Source organism: Heterodontus francisci, unplaced genomic scaffold, assembly GCF_036365525.1.
Source record: "Heterodontus francisci isolate sHetFra1 unplaced genomic scaffold, sHetFra1.hap1 HAP1_SCAFFOLD_124, whole genome shotgun sequence".
NCBI lineage: Eukaryota > Metazoa > Chordata > Chondrichthyes > Heterodontiformes > Heterodontidae > Heterodontus > Heterodontus francisci.
The window spans coordinates 3560182-3579286 of record NW_027140322.1 but is presented as its reverse complement, the minus strand read 5'-3'; the positions used below and the strand labels follow the sequence as shown (position 1 = coordinate 3579286).

Sequence of the window (19105 nt, the reverse complement as noted above, 5' to 3'; positions counted from 1 at the left end):
TTCAGATCTGGGGGCCGCACTTGAGGAAAGATGTGAGGGCATTGGAGAGAGTATGGAGACGTTTCATGAGGATGGTTCCAGGGATTGAGGAATTTCAGTTATGAAGATAGATTGGAGAAGTTATGTCTGTTTTCCTTGGAGAAGAGAAGGCGGAGAGTTGATTTGATCGAGGTATTCCAAATCATGAGGGTTCTCTATCTACTATATGGAAATGTCACAATCTCAAGCCAACTCTCCATTCGTCAAACCAGCAGCCACTACCGGGCATGTACTGTCAGCCCGGCTGTCCATCTGCAATGATCGCTTGTCCTCAGATCGGATATAGTACACAGATTGTGAAGGTGAGACTGCGGAGCAGGGGAGGGAGGGAGGTTTCTCAGCCTCGTGGAGCCGTAGTAATGGGTCCGCAGTAATTATGGGTATCACAAGAGGAAAATGCCCTGTAAGATCCCACTTACAGGGTGGGAACTGTTTCCACTGGTGAAAGGATCGAGAAGGAGAGGGCACCGATACAAAGCATTTGGTAAAAGAAGTAAAAGTGACATGAGGGAAATATGTTTCATGCAGCGAGTGTTTCAGATCTGCAATAGTTACCTGAGAACGTGGCGGAGACATGTTCAGTTGAAGCATTCAAAAGAGAATTAGACAGTTCTATGAAAAGGAAGATTGTATGGAGAGAGGGGAATGGAACTGAGTGTATGTCTCTTTCAAAGAGCCCATACAGACATGATGGGCGGAATAACCCCCTTCCGCACTTTAACAGTTCAGTGATTCTGTGATATCGCCTCTCCTCCTTGTTCCAACCAGATTGTATCAGTTCACACTTCTCTGCATGAAATTGCATTTGCCACCTGTCCGCCCATTTCACCAGCATCTCTTTGTCCTCTTGAATTCTATCACTATCCTCCTTACAGTAACTGGTCAGGATTTCAGGAAAACTCGGCGCTTTTCTTCCAATAGTTCTACGGTGCTGAGTTTAATCGTTGCAACTGCTTCCTGAACTATCTTAGCTCTTTTGTTTAATATTCTGTGCATTTCACTTTCTTCACGTTTGCCAAAATGTAAATGGCAATGCGCACGCAGCGGTGGGATCTTACAGAGCTGTTTCCTCTTTGTGATACTCCCAAAAACTGTGGACCCATTACTTCGGCTCCCCAAGGCTGAGAAACCTGCCTCCCTTCCTCCCCTGCTCCCCAGTCTCAGCTTCACAATCTGTGTAATATATCAGATCTGAGGCCAAGCGATCATTGCAGGTGGACAGCTAGGCTGACAGTACATGCCTGGCAGCGGTTGTTGGGTTGATGAATGGAGAGTTGGATTAAGATTGCGAAATTTCCTGCGGTTCAGCTCATTCACTGCAGCTTTAGGGAAAATCTCAATGGAAACTGCTTTGTCTGTATTGCAAATGTGCTCCGTATCAGGTATTTACTGCTCCCGGTGGAGAATGTTTATGAAATATATTACTAATGATATAAGTTTAAACAGTGATCCTAATAGAAACGATAATTTTAACCAGAGATTACTGGAATTATTATCATCTGATTTTCCAGGTACGGACTGACCCGGATTGTTTTATTTTCGCTTCTTCACAGATTCTATCAGCTGCGGCGGCAGATGAGAAACTGAGAAAGATTTATACCTGAGCAGATGACGCCGGCATCATCGGAGTGTGACGTGAAATACTGATCCCATTGATACGATTCGCAGTCCCGCAGAGCGGACTCAGTTCCAATGCACTCTACATCAGCCGTCACAACGGGTCCGGTCCCTTCCCCAAAGTGAGCCCAGCCCGGTGCAGAGACCGCGGTCCCGCAGCCCAGCTCCCGACACACAACAGCGGCGTCCGGCAGGTCCCAGTCAGAATCCAACACAGTCCCCCACTGTCCCCTGTAGTGAATCTCCACTCTCCCAGCGCACCGACTGCCCCCATTCACCAGTCTCAGCTCCACCGTCTCTGTAAAATATCAGAAATATCACCAAGAGGTTATAGTGTGTTAAACCCACAGGTTCCCAGCGCACGGACCCTCCCCATTCACCAGTCTCAGCTTCACCGTCTCGGTAAAATATCAGAAATATCACCAAGAGGTTATAGTGTGTTAAACCCACACGTTCCCAGCGAACGGACCCTCCCTATACACTAGGCATGAATTGATAAGAACATTAGTCTGCACCCTGAACCCTAATAAAACCCGGAGTAAATATTGCACATGAAGAAAAAGGAAAGGGAAACACTAATAAACAGTGCAAACCAGCTGGGAACCGGGCGGCAGCGAGATATTCCCACCAACACAGAGGCTCCAATCGGATCCGGATGGGGACAGGCTCAGAATATATTTAACCTGCAGAAGTGGGGAGATGGGCGTAGTTGGTATGATCACATGTTTACGTGCTCAGTACTGAATGGACGAACACAGTGAGATCCCAGCACCTGGAAAGAGCAGAGGAAATTGCACCCTCACCCACCATAGCCAATAAAGACAGGGCTGGATGGTGATGTGATCTGGAGATCAGAGCAGATTGGTGAGGTGGACCTTTGGACTGGCAACAGTATCAGTAGAGCTGATAATTCACACTCTGCTCTTCAGACACCCTCAGTTATTGCCCCTCGACATGAAGAAAGCAGTCATCTCTCAGCTAGGTAACAGTGTGAGTGGAGCTGATCCTTCACACTCTGCTCTTCAGACACCCTCAGTTATTGTCCCTCCACATGAAGGCAGCAGTCATCTCTCAGCTAGAATTAAAGACCTTTGCTAACATTATGAGGGACACACTCCCTTTCTGGCTCGCAACCGGGCAGCGGGTTATTCCGTGATCAAAAATAGTACAGAGATTGTCGTCCAAGCTTAATATTTAATGGGATGAATTAGAGCAAAGAGATAACAGGTCGTGTGAAAATAATGGGCGATTACCTGACGGGTCAGCCTGACTGTTCCCAGGTCTGCCTGAAATAAGAAGTTAACAATTAGAGTTCACTGGGACAAGAAAGGAATGACAATGTCAGAAAGAAAAGACACAAATACAACTAACTGCAGGGTCATTATTCCTTTTGCTTTGCAGAAGAAGTTATACCGGGATCTGTGATTTCATTTCTTAACACCCAAAATAAAATTTCTGCAACAAATTAATATTGGTAATGGGCCAAAATGTAGCCAGAAATGTTTTCACATATACACACACTGACACCTGGATACACTGTCTCCTTGTGGTGACGGTGGGTGGTCTCCATGTATTACCAGTGTGAAGGTGCTCTGAGAAGGCGGTGTTGATGGTCCTCTCCCTTATAGAATCTTACAATGAAACAGCACAGATGGACGCCATTCGGCCCATGGTGCCTATGCTGTCTCTTTGTAAGAGCTGTCTAGTTAGTCCCACTGCCTTTCCCCGTCGCCCTGTAAATTTGTGCTGATGGTGCTCTGACCCGTGTGTAGGTACCCTGAGAAGAGGGTGGTGATGTAACCGCCTTTAAACCCACTGGTGATGGCACTCTCAGTGAATTCAGCATTCCGATCCAAAGCTCGAGAAGGAATGGGAACATTTAAATTCAATTAAAGATTTTCTGATCCTGTGGTAAATTTCAATGCCTTTTAATTTACTGCATAATCTTCCACTGGGAACTTTCAAAGTTTCTATAAAGGTGTAATTGGCCCTTTCTGTTTTTCCATAAAATATATAGCTTCCTCAACCAAAACAAAACAACATGAAGGGTCTGTCAGCCTCCAACTCCGTGCTGACTGTTTCTTACTAAGTTGCTGCTGCTCTGATTCTCTTGTAAGCTGCCCTCGCCGACGTGCTTTATTCTTTTACCCGTTAATGATGTTCGATCAATGGTCCTCCCGTTTACTGGGTAAAAGTTCCTGCTTTTGAAAAATGCAGTCAGTCGGTTGACATGCACCCAATCTCCAAGATCACAATGTGTCTCACAGATCTCCAGGTGTTTTTACTATTCACAGCATTATATACTATAGACGTTGTGTTGACCTGTACCCAATCCCCATGATCACAATGTGTCTCACAGATCTCCAGGTATTTTTACTATTCACAGCGTTATATACAAAAGACGGTGTGTTGACCTGTACCCAATCCCCCTGATCACAATATGTCTCACAGATCTCCAGGTGTTTTTACTATTCACAGCATTATATACTATAGACGGTGTGTTGACCTGTACCCAATCCCCCTGATCACAATGTGTCTCACAGATATCCACGTGTTTTTACTATTCACAACCTTATATACTGCAGACGGTGTGTTGACCTGCACCCAATCCCCCTGATCACAATGTGTCTCACAGATCTCCAGGTGTTTTACTATGCACAACATTATATACTATGGACGGTGTGTTGACCTGTACCCAATCTCCCTGATGACAATGTGTCTCACAGATCTCCAGGTATTTTTACTGTTCACAACATTATATACTGCAGACGGTGCGTTGACCTATACCCAATCTCCCTGATGACAATGTGTCTCACAGATCTCCCGGTGGTTTTCTATTCTCTACATTACATACTACAGAAAGTGTGTTCATCTGCTCCCAATCTCCCTGAGCACAATGTATAGAACATAGAACATAGAAAATAGAACATTACAGCGCAGTACAGGCCCTTCGGCCCTCGATGTTGCGCCGACCTTTGAAACCATCTAACCTAAACTATTCCATTTTCATCCATATGTCTATCCAATGACCACTTAAATGCCCTTAAAGTTGGCGAGTCTACTACTGTTGCAGGCAGGGCGTTCCACGCCCCTACTACTCTCTGAGTGAAGAAACTACCTCTGACATCTGTCCTATTTCTCTCACCCCTCAACTTAAAGCTGTGTCCCCTCGTGTTTGCAATCACCATCCGAGGAAAAAGACTCTCACTATCCACCATATCTAACCCTCTGATTATCTTATATGTCTCTATTAAGTCACCTCTCCTCCTCCTTCTCTCGAACGAAATCAACCAAAAGTCCCTCAGCCTTTCCTCGTAAGACCTTCCCTCCATACCAGGCAACATCCTAGTAAACAAAAACAAAAACAAAAACATCCTAGTAAATCTCCTCTGCACCCTTTCCAAAGCTTCCACATCCTTCCTATAATGTGGTGACCAGAACTGCACGCAATACTCCAGGTGCGGTCTCACCAGAGTTTTGTACAGCTGCAGCATGACCTCGTGGCTCCGAAACTCGATCCCCCTACTAATAAAAGCTAACACACCATATGCCTTCTTAACAGCCCTATTAACCTGTGTCGCAACTTTCAGGGATTTATGTACCTGGATACCAAGATCTCTCTGTTCATCTGCACTGCCAAGAATCTTCCCATTAGCCCAGTACTCTGCATTCCTGTTACTCCTTCCAAAGTGAATCACCTCACACTTTTCCACATTAAACTCCATTTGCCATCTCTCAGCCCAGCTCTCCAGCCTGTCTATGTCCCTCTGTAACCTGCAACATCCTTCGGCACTATCCACAACTCCACCGACCTTCGTGTCATCCGCAAATTTACTAACACACCATTCTACACCCTCATCCAGGTCATTTATAAAAATGACAAACAGCAATGGTCCCAAAACAGATCCTTGCGGTACACCACTAGTAACTAAACTCCAGGATGAACATTTGCCATCAACACCACCCTCTGTCTTCTTTCAGCTCGCCAATTTCTGATCCAAAGCACTAAATCACCTTCAATCCCATACTTCCGTATTTTCTGCAATAGCCTACCGTGGGGAACGTTATCAAACGCCTTACTGAAATCCACATACACCACATCCACGCCTTTACCCTCATCCACCTGTTCCATCACCTTCTCAAAAAACTCAATAAGGTTTGTGAGGCACGACCTACCCTTCACAAAACCGTGCTGACTATCGCAAATGAACTTATTCTTTTCAAGATGATTATAAATCCTATCTCTTATAACCTTCTCCAACATTTTCCCCACAACCGAAGTATGGCTCACAGGTCTATAATTACCAGAGCTGTCCCTACTCCCCTTCTTGAACAAGTGGACAACATTTGCTATCCTCCAGTCTTCCGGCACGATTCCTGTCGACAATGACGACAAAAAGATCAAGGACAAAGACTCTGCAATCTCCTCCCTGGCTTCCCAGAGAATCCTGGGATAAATCCCATCAGGCCCAGGGGACTTATCTATTTTCACACTTTCCAAAATTGCTATCACTTCCTCCTTGTGAACCTCAATCCCATCGAGCCTAGTAGTCTGAATCTCAGTATTCTCCTCGACAACATTTTCTTTCTCTACTGTAAATACTGACAAAAATATTCATTTAACGCTTCCCCTATCTCCTCTGATTCCACACACAACTTCCCACTACTATCCTTGATTGGCCCTAATCTAACTCTGTTCATTCTTTTATTCCTGATATACCTATAGAAAGCCTTGGGCTTTCCTTGATCCTATCCGCCAATGACTTCTCGTGACCTCTCCTTGCTCTTCTTAGCTCTCCCTTTAGATCCTTCCTGGCTCGCTTGTAACTCTCAAGCGCCCTAACTGAGCCTTCACGTCTCATCCTAACATAAGCCTTCTTCTTCCTCTTGACAAGCGCTTCAACTTCTTTAGTAAACCACGGCTCCCTCGCTAGACAACTTCCTCCCTGCCTGACAGGTACATACTTATCAAGGGCACGCAGTAGCTGCTCCTTGAATAAGCTCCACATTTCGATTGCGCCCATCCCCTGCAGTTTCCTTCCCCAACGTACGCATCCTAAATCTTGCCTAATCGCGTCATATTTTCCTTTCCCCCAGCTATAATTCTTGCCCTGCGGTATATACCTGTCCCTGCCCATCGCTAAGGTAAACCTAACCGAATTGTGATCACTATCACCAAAGTGCTCACCTACATCTAAATCTAACACCTGGCCGGGTTCATTACCCAGTACCAAGTCCAATGTGGCATCGCCCCTGGTTGGCCTGTCTACATACTGTGTCAGAAAACCCTCCTGCACACACTGGACAAAAACTGATCCATCTAAAGTACTCGAACTATAGTATTTCCAGTCAATATTTGGAAAGTTAAAGTCCCCCATAACAACTACCCTGTTACTCTCGCTCCTGTCGAGAATCATCTTCGCTATCCTTTCCTCTACATCTCTGGAACTATTCGGAGGTTTATAGAAAACTCCCAACAGGGTGACCTCTCCTCTCCTGTTTCTAACCTCGGCCCATACTACCTCAGTGGACGAGTTCTCAAACGTCCTTTCTGCCGCTGTAATACTCTCCTTGATTAACAATGCCACCCCCCACCCTCTTTTACCATCTTCTCTGTTCTGACTGAAACATCTAAATCCCGGAACCTGCAACATCCATTCCTGTCCCTGCTTTACCCATGTCTCCGAAATGGCCACAACATCTTCCCCCTGCCCTTCTGAGCAACAGGGACAGACTCTGCGCCAGAGACCTGTACCCCATTGTTTACCCCTGGTAAGTCGTCCCCCCCCCCCAACAGTATCCAAAACGGTATACCTGTTGTTGAGGGAAACGGTCACAGGGGATCCCTGCACTGCCTGCTGGTTTCCTCTCCTTCCCCTGACGGTAACCCATCTACCTACTTCTTTTACCTGAGGTGTAACTACCTCCCTATAACTCCTCTCAATAACCCCCTCCACCTCCCGAATGATCCGAAGTTCATCCAAATATGTAACCTCACTTACCCAGCAGTCCCGCGTGCGCTCCGCCTGTATAGGAGAAATGCTCTGCTCCCGCTGTTCTCTCTCTCTCTCTGTGGCTTCCTATTTCTTGGCGCGCTTTTCAAAGCTCTGCTCCTGCTGTTCTCTCTCTCTCTCTGTGCCTTCCGATTTCTTGGCGCGCTTTTCAAAGCTCTGCTCCCGCTGTTCTCTCTCTCTCTCTGTGGCTTATGATTTCTTGGCGCGCTTTTCAAAGCTCTGCTCCCGCTGCACTCTCTCTCTCTCAGATCTCAGATCTCCAGGTGTTTTTCTGTTCTCAACATTATACACTATAGATGGTGTGTTGACCTGCTCCCCAGCTCGCTGGTGATAATATATCTCCCATGTATTGTTGTCTCTTTGTATACCCTGGTGATCTGAGCAACGGGACACCGATTCCTGTCCTCAGCTGTGCTTACCGAGTATCTTTCATGAGATACATTTTCCCAACTATAATCTCACTGGTCTCTTTATCCTCCTAATTCTATAATGTAAATAGTATGTGACTTCCTCCCAGTCCTGGAGCCTTAGCATTCCTACTAACTTTACCTGATAATAGTCAGTTCCCGCAAATTCCCCTTTTCCAGTGACCCAATGAGAGGCGAGGGGGAATAATCTTTCAGAATTTCCTGAAAAACTGTTCCAACCTCAGTGTTTCTGTAGAGTCCGTGAATCTTCTTCAATCCACTCATTCATTTCTCCTGCTCTTCATGCATTTATCATTTCAGCCTGTAACCATCCATGTCACGCCAGATTTTTTTTCCAGATAATCCAGTGGTTCAAGGAGCAAGCCCACGAGGGAAACAAGGGATGGACAATAAATGGGTGCAGACCAATATCGCCAGCATGACGACAGCGGTTCAAGAAAACACCCCGCCATCCCTTCCGGCAAAGAAGGGATGCTCGGTAAATTCCGCCTGGCCAGCGAACTCATATCCCGAAAATGAATCTAAACAACCTGTAACCGGGACTCCCATTCTTGCCTATGCGACAAGTTTATCTCTTACTGTCTCAGAGAAATGTTCAGTCATACCCCTTTCTCAATCATTACTATTTTCCCATTTATCTCCACTACTCATATCTGCTGATTCCTCCATTTTGCTCTTATATCCTTCCTCACAGTTTCTAACTGTTCTCATTGTTGTACTCGAAGGAGTTTGAATGCATTTCTTTGTGCACCGTTATCCAAATCACCTCTATATACAGAGAATATACCCAATATTCCCACACTCTTCTGGTCGGTCTCCGACCCTACGTAAACTTCAACAGATCTGAAACTCTTCTGCTGCTGTTATCCTGGTGCGGACTTTCCCGGTCACCCATTTCCCCTGCTCTTACTGACCTACAGCGACTCCCACTTCCCAGCACCTCAAATTTCAGTGGTCGCACGGTTAACTTCCTGATATTTAGACTAATGGTTTTGGTGCAAAACTGTTAAGTTATTTATACATGTTATACTTATGTTAACTTGCTATTGCACCATGTTACCACAAAGAGTAATAGATAAATATTAATTGGAAATAACAATAAATTCAAAGGAGGTGAACTGAAACGGGACAAACGTGGGATATTCAAAGCCCAGAATTGAAACTCTTGAATGAGTTAAAAAACCAAGGATAGATGTGGTTTAGGGGTTACAAAATACAGTCAATACAGAGAGTTTATAAGTGCATATTCCTCACGGCAGGTTACTCGGTGGGTCAAGAATCAAAATGATTATATCAAACTTTTTTAGGTCCAACTTGAACAACTTCCGCAATTAAGTGAGCTCTTTTAGATTTCAGAAGCAAATGAATTGAGATAATTACAGTTATTGTCGCTTACAACCACAAGCAAAGCACCGGACAGAAGGAAATCATATCAAACAATCCGGATTCTGTGCGTCAATAGCATTATCAGTAATTTTTAACAATCTATCTGCAAAGCACATGAGCTAGTGCCTGAAGAAACGATACCATTGTTATAAATAACCAAACACGCATCAAACATTTACAGAACTGAGACAAATTGTTCTGGGCACTGTCTGTTAATTTTAAATATGGAAAATAATTCAGGATTTGTTCCACAAGTTTACCAGAGTATGGGACTTGTGGAAGGACATTAAAGAATTTAATAGGAGTAGGGTTAGGCCATACTGCCTACCCAGACGACTCCGCCGTTCAATAAGATCATGGCTGATCTATTGCCCCATCTCCACTTTCCCACCTTTCCCCAGAGATTGGGAAAAAACTCCAGATCTTTCATTAAGCACCGCATCGCACGATACAAAAAGAATGGGACATGTGGAAAGAGATGCCGAAACACGTCTGGATCTTGAAAACTGCATCAAATGTATGAATCATGTAGAAATAGATTGAGAAATACTAATTATTACACAACACCGTGCACATAAATGTATGAAACAGAAAGCATGAGTTATTATAAAAAATGATAGTTTTGAAGATTGTCGGTGACCAAATAAAACAGTTCACACACCGAATCCCCCTGAAACCAGTAGCATCATTTCTGGAGGGTGTAATTGATAACTCTATTAATAATCAGTACAAATGAACCAATATTGGATTCCACCTCCAGTTAATATAGTATAAAATATTTATTGTCCATTCTGAATATTCCAAATGCTGTACACAATATTTAATCTAATTCTCTGTATGACACGGCACTTCACTGAGAAATTCCGTGGACAGAAATCTCAATGTGGGATGAGTCGACTGGATGGAGATCCCGGTATTCTGCAGTTCTGACTCCCATAAACTCGATTGTAACACTGACTACTTTTTACTTCCAGGAGTCTCCGTTTTAAACGCCTGATTAGAACTTTAACTCCAGTCTGCTGCGTCTGTACTAGAGTCTTAGGAAACAACATAAAACCGACTCTTACGGTGTTTATATTCAATTTTGGTACTAAAGCTAAATTTAACTCAAATCTCCTCTGGAAATGCAATTAAATGTTAAACAGATGACAAATATTAGATCCTTTTTGCTGTCAGCGACAAAAATGGATAACATTTCCCTATTTGAAATCAAACAGGACAAAATGTATTTAATGACAAATTTATAAATTAAGGAAACTGTTTCAATATTCACTTTATACGATCTCAATAAATGACAAATTAAAATAAATATGCACTTTCCTATAAATTGATTTTGATCTGGGGCCGATTGCTAAAAACAAAAATTCAGGGAGTCAGCTGCATTTCATACTTTCTTTCTGTTCTGTGGCTTGCAGAAAATATTCTTAAATTACTTTCAAGATCAGGATTTTACAACACAATCCCTTTTACAAAACCAAAAGAAAATTCATCACGGAAGTATGTAATAACATTTAGGGAGTGTTTCCCTGTCATGAACTTGCATTTGTTGTCGATAGACATTAACAAATGTAACCAAACCCGCTCTGGAAACAGTGAGAAACTGAATCGAATCATCGACCGAAAAACTCTGCAAAAATATCGAGCAGGTGGAAGGAGACTATTCATGATATCTCATTAAACACTTCACGATGCTTTACAGAAAAGGAGCATGTGGAAGGAGACTTTGTCACATTAATTAGTACTTGACACTGTACATACAAATATGTGAAATAAGTTGAGAATTTACAATACAACGTTCGAAAGTTTCAAGGTCATCATTAAGTAAACAATAATAAATGGAAAATCTTCCTCAGATTTTGGAATATTCAGTAACATTATCTTTTGGAGAGGCACTTCACAATTACAGTAATAACTGATGCTAATTGAAATAATATTGGTCCTGTCTCCAGTTAATATATTATACAATATTTATAGATCATGTACAACACTCTAACGTGGAACAAACGTATTTAAATTATTTCAGTTCCACTCAGTGTATCATATAGTGTCAGACAGCACTTCTACTGTGAAATACCTGGGACAGAAATGCCCGTGTGGGTTCAGTCAGCAGTAGATTTCGCTTTGACTGCTGTTCTATAATCCCTGTGTTACCATAGACCCCAGACCCCAAACCCCGAGACCTTCTACTCTCACTCTGATCACATTCTGCTGCTCGATTGCTGTGTTTATATAATCTGCTGAGAATTTCAACTCCAGTCAGTCGTGTCGGTACAACAGCCGCAGAGGACCACATAAAATTAATTGCCACGTTATTTGTTTTCAATTTTGGATTTAAATGAAAGTTTCACACATATCCCACCAGGGAATTGAGAAGACGTGTTAATCAGATGTAAGATATTATAAAAACAATGATTTCTGATAGAGAAAGAATGGATAATTGTTCTGTATTTAATATTGATGGAATGTAAAATCAAGCCAACTGCCCAAGATCCGTATTCAATGCGAATTCCACAAATGATATTAACTATTTCAATATTCGCTTCATATGACAGCAATGAAACATTGTCTTATTTGTCATAAAGCATGCCTGCTTTTTAAAAATCATTCGGAGCAACTAGCGATTGGAGAAAAGGATACAGGGAGTCATGTGCACTTCATTTTTTATCTTTTCAGTGACTTGAATAATTTTTAAAAAAATAATCCACAAAACAGGATTTTACTCTCCAATTAGTTAATATTCACGGAAATATAATTCGCGAAATACATAAAGTATTGGATAGCACTGGGACTAAGTTCTCCTGTCAGTAAACCAATAAAGTGTCAATAGACAGAGATTAATGAATGTAAAGAAACACACACGGTAAATAGTGAGAAACAGAATTGAATCATCAATGGAATAAAACAACAAATATGCAACATGCATGAGCCGTTGGAGCAATAATAAAGAACATTATCACGAATTCATTACACACTACATGACACTGTGTAAAAATATGTGATTGGGAAAACTGAACTATCTTTCGGTACTGTACATACAAATGGAGGATATAGAATAATGAATTTAATATAAAAGATACTAATTTTGAAGATCATCACTAACTGATCAATAATACAGAGCAAATTCCCCAACGATTCAGGAACTTTCAGTAACACCATTTTTTGCAGAGTGCAATTGATAATTATACTAACAATGAAAACAAATTGACAAATTTTGGTTCCATCCACATTTGAGAGGAATTATGGATTGAATATTACACTTCAAAACTGAACAAACTATTTTAAAATATTTAGTCTCATGAACAGTATCACGAGAAGAGTAGACAACATTTGTATTGAAAAATATCTGTGACAGAAATGTCTGTGGCGGTTCATGTCAGCCGTAAAAGCAGTTTTGACTGGTGTTCGACACTCAGTGAGATAACTTACACACAGACTCATATACAGTCTATTCAAACAAAGACGGCGCTCTACTTCTAACAGTCTCGCTTTAAATAATCAGATTAGAATTTCAATTCCAGCTGGCTGTGTCAGTGTAAAAAACGCAGGGCGGGACGGCGGGGGGAGTGGGGGGGCGGGTAATAAAACAAACTGCCTTGGTCTTTGTGCCCAACACAAATTCAACTGGGAATTTAAAATACCCGTTAATGAGATGTAGAATATTCCAAACTCGTTTACTGTCACCAATATAATATTACTGTCAGCAATAACTCAATTGTTAGCACTCTCGCCTCTGAGTCAGGAGATGGTGGGTGCAAGTCTAATTCCAGAGACTTGAGCACAAAATGTGGGCTGCCACTCCAGTGCAGTACTGAGGGTGTGCTGCACTGTCCAAGATGCTTTCCATCGGAGGAGAAGTCAAACTGAGGCCCCGTCAGCTCTTTCAGATGCAGTATTTGGAGAAAGGGCAGGGGAATTATCCCTCGTGCTCTGAGGAATGTTGATCCCTCAATCAACATCACACACACAAAAAAAGTATTCTGGCCATTATCACATTGATGTTTGTCGGAGCTTGCTGTGTGTAAATTAGCAGCCACGTTTCCTATATTACAGTATGAACAACACTACAAAACAGTACTTAATTGACAGTAAACCTCTTTGGGACGTCCTGACGTCGTGAAATGCGCTACATAAACGCAAGTCATTTTTATATATATGGAGGTTCATTCCTATTTGCTGTTGATAGAACTTAAAATGGAAACAATCAATCCCAAATGTGTGTCAAATGAAACTTCTACAAATTGTATAAACCTTTCAGTATCCATTTCATATCATCCCAATGAATGACAACTGTAAATAAAATAGATGCGTTTTCTGTAAACTGATCCCAGATACTGACAGATTCTATTGTAACAGCGAAGTGGCTCTTTTTCCAACAGACCCTGCTTAAATAGAACCATTAGATTTTCAACTCCAGTCTGCTCTGTCTGTACGAGCGGCAGGTAGAAGGCAATAACCAAGTTCCGATATTTCATTGCACTCTACACAAGAATATAAAAATGCATAAAGCATTATTTACTTTCTACATCTCCTGAATGTGTTCTCTATTAAAGATGATAATTAGATTAATAATACATATCTTGTAATAATAATCAGTGTATCAGTAAATAACATAATGCATTCAATAATCCGTAACTCACAGTTCAAAAGCTGCAGTAGAGACAGGGTGAGGAAGGACCACAGCATCGCTCTGGTGCCGGGTACAGCGATGTGAACAGAACATTAACCGAACGCCATTCTCAAAGACTAAGAGCTCCTTCCAGCAACTTCTGAAACTCTGACTGTTGTGGAAATTATTTCTTTGACAGAAGTTTCTACAGAAACCGATGTTTCCTTCCAAATACCCAATAGATTTTGACTTGTGTGAACCGTGAATTACAGTCTGGTAAAATACACCAATGAGATGAAATGTGACCATTAATGGATAAAATGAACCCAGGTTCCAACTACCAGCCTATCCTGCGAGGATAATGACATGTGACAGTGTGAAAAGTAAATGAATCACTGATCTGGCGCCCAGATCATCGAATCAAAGATGCACAGGAAAGGCCATTCGCCTACTTTAGTCAGAGTCGTTTTTAAAGAGCTGTCTAATTTATTGTCACATATGTAGCATTTTCTGGTAACCATGCAAATTATTCCACTGCAAGCACTTGTTTAATTGTCTTTAAAAATTCCTCAGGAATCTGATTTCATCACTCTTTCAGGTCGTGCTTTCCAGATCTTAACAAGCCTCTGTGTAAAATACTGTCTCTTCATTCCCCCTCCAGTTATTCTGCCGGTTCTATCGAACTCCTCGGCCCCCAGGCGCAGCGCTGGAAGCCCAGAGAAGAGGTAGGTGAAGCGGGGTCACCAGTTACAGTCCGTTATGCCCCGTTGAGAGATTAAGGCGGTATTCTGGTGGTGCAGGTGGAGGGAGGTCCCGGGAATGAACTGGTTCCTGGTGGAGGTGCTCTGTGGGCAACAAAATACCCAGGAATGAGGCAGCGCCCCACCCCACCCGCAAGGCCACAGGGTGAGTGCTTCGTTTTACAAGGTGTCCTCTCCATGTGGTGGAGGACCTCGCTGCTGGTAAGATCCCAGCGGCGGTGGAATGATCCCATAATTATCCCATAATAGGCCACTTAGGATCGTCAATGTGCCACTGGGCGAGAAGGCTGTTGTCGGTCTATCCTGCCCCCAGGATCACTGGACGGGGGGGATGCGTTGGGATCTCCATCCTGCCATATCCCCTGCCAGCCGCCGCTTTTCTCCTTGTCCCCTCCCCACCCCTCCTGGCTTCCAATCATGCCTCTGGGGGCCAGTAAAATCCTGGCCATGATCTCTGATGACAAACGTATTCATGAGAGGAAATAATTTCCACATGCTTCCTCCATCATAACTCCTCATTATTTTGAGTTCTGTTAGATCTGGAATGGCGGGATTGACGTATGAGGAGAGATTGAGTCGGTTAGGACTATATTTTCTGGAGTTCGGAAGAGTGAGCCGGGGGGGTGGGCGTTCTCATAGAAGCCTACTAAATTCAAACAGGACTTGACAGGGTAGATGCAGGAAGGATGGTCCCGATGGTGGGGGAGTCCAGAATCAGGGGTCATTCTCTAAGGATACAGGATAAACCTTTCTGGACCGAGATAGGGAGAAATATCTTCACCCAGAAAGTGGTGAGCCTGTGAAATTCGAGACCACAGAAAGCAGTTGAGGCCAAAACATTGCATGTTTTCAAGAAGGAGTTAGATACAGCTCTTGGGTCTAAAGGGATCAAAGGATATGGGGTGAAAGCGACAGCAGGTTACTGAGTTGAATGATCAGCCATGATCAGAATGAATGGTACAGCAGTTTCGAAGGGCCGAATGGGCTACTGCTGCTCCTATTTTCCATGTTTCTATCCCACTGAACTTTCTCTGCGCCAATAAGAAAAAAACAAACTCCTGCATTCTATCCATGTAAATGAATTCCCTCACCAGTGGTTACTTCTTGCTAATCCTCCTCTGTACCCTTTCCAGGGCCTTGAAATTCATCCAAGATATTCGTGCCCAGAATTGCACACAGGACGCCAGCTGAGTCATAACAATTGATTAGTAAAGGATTAGTTTGATGCCCTTTATGTTTGAATTCAATTACCCCATTTTCAAATCAAGTATCCCATACACTTTCTGAATCAGCTTCTCCACTTGCCCTGCAATCCTCAAAGATGTATGGACTTGCATTTCCCGGGTCCCTCTGTTCCAGCATCCCCTGAAAATGGTACCATTTATACTATACTGACATGATATTTTCCCAATGAACTTCACTTCTGACTTGACCACAATAAGTTGCATCTACCGTTGATTTGCCCATTTCAGCAGACTGTCTACTCTGAAGTATGCTATTATAATATTCACGATTTACTACAGAGCCATGTTTTTCACCATCCACAAATGTCAAAATTATTCATTCTAACCCCAAGTCTAAGTAATTTGCATGTCGAAAGAAAAAACAGTAGTCTTAAAACCAACCCCCGAGCAACCGCCACGCTCGGCTGTCAGAAGAGCATCCATTCACCACTGTTCTCTGCCTCCTATCTCTTCGCCAATCGACTGCTCGAGCTGACATCGTCCCTTTAATAATATGCATTTCTATTGTCTGAATAAGTCTGTTATGAGGTACTTCGTCAACATTGAATGCCCACATACACAAGGCCCACTTCAGTCTCTTATTTGATAAAACAACTCATTCAGGTTAGTTGCACGCAATTGGCCTTCAACAAATCCGAGATGGTTTTCTCATCTTACCCCATGCTTCTGCAAGTGAGAATTAATTTTGTCCTTGATGGGGGCCTCTAGTCGATCTCTCAACCTTCACTATCGTCAGATAGATCAGCTTGTAGTCACAAGGCTTACCCTCTCCTCTCGTTTTGAAAAGGAGTCTATCATTTACCAAATTCAAGTCCTCTGGCCCCAGTGCGATAAACAAGGAGGATTGAAATATTGTGGTCAGAGCTGATCTTATCTCTAACCCAGCTTCCTTTATCCACCTAGGATGCTTCCCATCTGGAACAGGGCTGCTGTCGACATTTAGTGATAAACTGTTTAGCAACGCCTTCCCATCTATTTTATCCTATGCAATATCTCTGCTTCCCTCTACTCGATTGCGACATTAATTTCAGCCTCTACTTTTGTGAAGGCAGTTGCAAATTACTTATTCAGTACCACAGTCATGCCCTCTGCCTCGACAGGAATATTTACTTGTTTCTCCATAATCCGCCCCACCGTTCCTTTTACTATGCCTTTTACTTTTACATGTTTTACAAGATTTGTAGCTGCTAATCTTTTCTATGCTCTCCCTTTGTCCTTCTTGTATTCTTTTCCAATTCTCCCTGTACACTATGCTTTCTATCTGGTTTTAGATTATATTCTTGAAATGGAATTTGTAATGAATTTCTTCTTTCTCTTTTCCCTTAAGTGACAATTCATTTTTCATCCAGAGAGTGCAGCATTTAATTCCCCATCTTCACCTCTTGACTTGACTATTCCAATGCTCGTCCTGGCCAGCCTCCATCTTTGCATCCTCAGTTAACCTGAGGACATCCAAACCTCTGCGGCTAACGCACAACTCACTCCAGGTCCCGTTCACCCATCACCGTTGCACTCCCACTAGCTTCTGGTTATTCACCTGAACAATATTGAAATTCTCACGCTTATTTTCTAATCTCACCATGACCTCTTCCCACCCTATCTCTGTAATCCCTTTCAGCCCTATGAGATATTTGTGCTCCTTGAATTCCGGAATCTTGAGCATTCCCAAATGTGAACGCTCCACCGCTGGTGTTCTTGTTTTCATCTACCAAGATCCTAAATTCTGGAATTCCCTCCATAAACCTCTGCCTCACTATATCTTTTTCCTTCTTTAAGACGCTGCTTTAAACTTACCACCTTGACCAGTCATTTGGTCATCTGCCATCATATCTGTCAATGCTGCTCGCTATCAGATTGTGTTTGATAATATGACTTGGATATTTTAACTATGTAAGGGCACTACATAAAGAAGAAATTGTAGATCTTGTTTTACACCTTCTCCATTACTATGGTCTGTCCCAGACTATATTATTGTAATTGAAGGTGTAACCATTTTTATGTTTTTCTTAACTTCCCTGACAGAATAACTCCATAATCTAGTGCTCACTTTTGGGGGTGTATAATAAACACTAAACTATTTAACACCTCATTTTCTGAATGGATTAGTGAATAGATGATTCACGTGTCGAATCCCCCAATATATAGTTTTTCTGTTGCAAACATACCGACTTCTGACCTTATGGAGGGAAGGTCATTGATGAAACAGCTAAAGATGGTTGAGCCTACGACACTACCCTGAGGAACCCCTGAACAGATGCCTTGAGACTGAGATGATTGACCTCCAACACCCACAACCCTCTTCCTTTGTGCGAGGTATGATTCCCACAAGTGGAGATTTTTCCCTCTGACTCCCATTGCCTGCAGTTAATCCCAGTTAACGCCTTTCCCAGTAATGGTTCATCGTGGAGCGACGCTTACATTTTAAATTGACTTCTCCGAGGCAGAAAGGAGAATGTGAGATCCATAACCACTCCAGACAGTCGATTCCTGATGCGAGTCCGTCCCCATCCCTCTAGTGATCTATTCCAGCTACGCCTCAGCTGGATGGACAATTGCATTTGGATAGATCTGGAGTGGCAACATGTCAGTTCACACATTAGAACAGCAGTTTATTTAAAATATAAACGATTGTGGTAACTATATGTAACAATGAAATAGTCCTTCATTCCTCATAAATACTGGAATTGATATTCGATGAGCAGAATTCTATCTGTTTCTGGTGAGACTGAAAGGTGCAGCTTGATATTAGTGAGCGGACCGAGAGCAGTGCAGTCACCGCATGTTTTCCATGGAACTGCAACTAATTGTTATAAATAGTTGAAGCTGCACTCTGCAGGCAAGTGGGAAGTATTCTACCAGCTCCTGACTTGTGCTTTGTATATGGTGTATATGGAGCCAGTAGATGAGTTGTTGTCTGTAGTGGTCCGAGCATTTGACCTACTCCTGTAGCCACAGTATTTAAATACCTGGTCTTGTCAAGTGTCTGGTCAATTGTAAACCCCAGGATGAT

General features: G+C 42.7%; 1 protein-coding gene across 1 annotated transcript in view; it reads right to left on the bottom strand.

The window, feature by feature from the left end:
• LOC137359229 (scavenger receptor cysteine-rich type 1 protein M130-like) overlaps positions 1-1939 on the bottom strand; it is a 35183-nt gene extending 33244 nt beyond the window's left edge. Inside the window, exon 1 of the mRNA XM_068025289.1 lies at positions 1640-1939. The gene's annotated coding sequence lies outside the window, so the exon portion shown is untranslated. The remainder of the gene's footprint in view (positions 1-1639) is intronic.
• Positions 1940-19105: the final 17166 nt, after the last annotated feature.